This window comes from Hevea brasiliensis, chromosome 5 (genome assembly GCF_030052815.1).
Source record: "Hevea brasiliensis isolate MT/VB/25A 57/8 chromosome 5, ASM3005281v1, whole genome shotgun sequence".
In the NCBI taxonomy this organism is placed as follows: domain Eukaryota; kingdom Viridiplantae; phylum Streptophyta; class Magnoliopsida; order Malpighiales; family Euphorbiaceae; genus Hevea; species Hevea brasiliensis.
Window position 1 is genome coordinate 66,610,022 of NC_079497.1, and position 4,052 is coordinate 66,614,073.

The following is a 4,052-nucleotide window of genomic DNA, read 5'->3' on the forward strand; positions in this document are numbered from 1 at the left end:
GAGAATGTTTGTATAGGAGGGAGGAGTAACATCCTCACTTTACATAGTTCGTATGTTCCACTATTCCGACAGCTAATATCTACCTCGGAAAGTCGAAATATCTAGAACTATACTTAATTGACAGTGTGGAAGTATAAAATAATGAAATATGTGTATGAGAAAAATTAAGGAAAAATAAAAGAGATAAAATGTGACTAAGTTAAACGAGTCGAACCCGTAGCGATGGATGACCGCACCTGGAAGTTACGGCGAGGACCATTGACTAGCCTTGGACCGCGGGAAACTCGGGAAAATATTTTTGAGACATAATTAAAGGTCTACTAAGGTGTAATTGACTTTGAAAATGTCAAAAAAAAAATTAGAAAGTTAGTATAAATAAAAAATAAAAATTAAAGAAATCGACGGTACAAGGAGTAAATCGGTGTTACCGAAAAAGTCCGAACTTGACCCGAAGAGGGGCATTTTGGTCAATTGACACCTAGAGTGGACCTTTGACCTAAATGTCCATGAAAAATAAGTAGTATTAAATTTTGAAAATCCCATGAAAAATAAAATTCTATGTATAATATAATTAAGAGAAATTATGGGATAAAATGTGAGATAATTAAAAGTTTAATTATAATAATATTTAAACCTAAGTTAGCGGGGTTAGTGGAATGTTAGTGGAGATATATAAGGATTGCTTATGGACAGATTTCACCACTTAACAACCTCATTTTCTTCATTTTACACATCCATGGCCGAAATGAAATCCTCCCAAATCCACCATGGCCATTTCATGCATGAGCTTAAGTCCTCCATGATCAAGCCATTATTTCTTCAAGTTCCCTTCATGAAAAATGATCCTTACACCATGGGCAACCTATAGGCAACAAAAAGGAGAGGAAATTTCAAGGATTTGTCAAGCTCAAGTTGAGGTTAGTGCTTAATCTTTCCAATTTCCTTCACTAATCCTTGTTTTGAGCTTTGGGTAAGTTGAATTGCTAAGAAAATTTGAGGAAAGGATTGAGTATTGGTGAACCTTAGTTTTGGCAGCCATGAAAATGCATGGTTAGTGACTTATTCTTATATTTAATGGATGGAAATTAAGGTTGATTAACTCAAATGGAAGTTGTAGTAGGTTAATGTTCAAGTATGTGCATGTTAGTGCTTGAATTAAGGGTTTGAAATGGGACCTTGATGCTTTGGCAAACTGCCATATTTGGCAGCCTATAATATCATGAATTTGTGTGTGTGAATATGAAGTTTATTAATGAAATATGATAGTGTTAAATTGTGGGCAGCATGTGTAGTTGATATTGAGGTATGAGTATATGGAAGTGTATGTGTAATATTGATATTGAGGTATGTTGAATTTTGGTGGAAGTGAATGTTGAACTTGAATGGTGTATTGTGTGCATTGAGCACTTGAGTGTTCTGCCCAAAATGCTTGCTGGAATTGTGTATAATATATATAGAAGTGCCATGATTAAATGTTGAAGTATTGGGAGGAGGAGGATTGTCAAAATTGGAAGTGTGATGTTCAAATGCAGGCTATGTATGTTGGCAGCACCTAAAGTATGTCATAAGTGCAAAACTGTGAACCCAATTGGTATGAGGCCAATGGGGGGTGAAACTAAACACCAAATAGGCCAACTTTCATGTAGAAATGTTGCCAAAATTCTGCCTAGAAACTGACTTTAAAAATGACCAAATTCGGAATGGCAACCTTGCAACCTAGATTTTTGACCATATGAATAGTAGTCATTAGGATGACCATAACTCACTCAAAACAGGTCCAATTGACCTGAAATTTTTACCATGGATAGCTAAGACATAGAGCTACAATTCTTATGAAGACACCAAAGCCCAGAAACGGCCAGAACCAAGTCAAATAGCTTGCACAAGTTTGAGTACCAAAACTGCCAAAACTAAAAGTGACCTAAAATTGACTAAATTTTGCACTAAAGGTTTAATCTGTCAAGCTTTAGTAAATTGATCATATCTTGGTCTATATAACTCAGAATGACCTGAAATTTTGCCCAGAGTGCAATAAGACATAGAGCTACAATTCTTATAAAGACACCAAAGCCCAGAAATGGCCAGAACCAAGTCAAATAGCTTGCACAAGTTCAGGTACCAAAACTGCCAGAACTAAAAGTGACCTAAAATTGACCAAATTTTGCACTAAAGGTGCAATCTGTCCAGCTTTAGTGAATTGACCATATCTTTGTCCATACAACTCAGAATGATCTGAAATTTTTCCCAGAGTGCAAGAAGACATAGAGCTACAATTCTTATGAAGACACCAAAGCCCAAAAATGACCAGAACCAAGTCAAATAGGTTGCACGATTTCGGGTACCAAAACTTTCAGAACTAAAAGTGACCTAAAATTGACCAAATTTTGCACTAAAGGTGCAATTTGTCGAGCTTTAGTAAATTGACCATATCTTGGTCTATACAACTCAGAATGACCTGAAATTTTGCCCCGAGTGCAATAAGACATAGAGCTACAATTTTACTTCTTTGACCAAAAGCTAAAAACCAAGAAAAATAAGACTTTAAGCTAGACCAATCTAGCATACTAAAATTAAGAATTTGACATTTACATACAATGATGCTTGAAGCAATTTGGCAAAGAATGCCAACTTGTAAAAATAGTAAATTGCACTATATTGGCAGCATACTAAATTACGAATTGTGACATGTTGATACTAGAATCAACTTATGCATGATGTATGAAAAGTCAATATTTTCATTGACTAGTGAATTGTATAATGACCAGTAAACCCTAAAAATAAATATTTAATCTTGTACTATGCCTTAATTTGCCTAGTTGACTAGTTTGGATAGGTTGGCATGCCAATAGGATTCTGACAACTATTCTGTAAATGATTTTACATCATATTGTGTTTTATGGCTTATTATGCCATACTATGATTTTAATAGCCTATGGCTATACAGACTGTGTTATTATACTCGGCTTAATGCTTGATTGATTATATGGCTTTTTAGCCACACTATTTGCACACCGAGAGACACTTTGTGATTGATGGTGTGATGGCCCGAGGTACAAGGTACCCAGTGCTAGTATATCCGTTTATCCAGTCTGGTCAGTGTATAGGCTACATGGGCAGTCAATTAAAACATTATTCAATTTAGGTAGCTAAGTTAAGTATAAAGAAATTTCAGTACAATTAAATTAAGTATTGAATGAATGAGTAAAAGAGATTAGCAAAAGAAACATAACAAAAATATAAATTGCAGAACCGTAGAGATATGAAATACAATATAGTTAGAATAATTTGTATACTGGGTAGTATTACTGAAAAGTTATAAACTAAGCACTTCCAAAAAGGAATAAACTAGTATATAAAATTGTTGATACTAGAAATACCATACCAAATTAAATTGATTCTTGAGTATCCGAATTATGATTTATTTCTTTCTTTATTTGTATATATTATTTCTTGTTATACTATTGCACCACTAAGCAGAAATGCTTAGCGCGATGGAATTGCTTCCTCGCGCAGGTACTAAAGGTAAAACTAGTAGACTATCGACTGAGATTTTTGGAGTCCAGATTTGCAAAAGTGTTAGAAGAGTTCAAGGTTGTCACCTGCTCAGCAATGCATGTAGAAAGGGCTCATTTTAAGCATGTTTTATAATCTGTACATTATAATTACTGCTATTATTGTAATGTGAATTAGTAACTGTAATTTTATTTGTATATCCTGTACTTGATAAATTTATGTACTTAATTGGCAAATTATATAAGTTAATGAAATATAAGAATTCTGATATTTGAGTTGATTATCTAATCATAATGATTCTGAATGAGATTGAGTTTGAGAAATTTTGAGACTGAATCTGAGTTTGGGAAACTGTCGAGAATGCTTTCAGATAATCTGAGTTATGAATTTGAGTATATATATTGAAATTGTTTTTGGCAGGTTCAAAGAACTGTTAGTCCAAATTACAGTCGACTCTCTGCCGGATTATCGTTAAAATTTTTGAAATTTCCAAATTAATTAGATTTTGATAAAAGTAAAAATAGCTTAAACCTTAAATA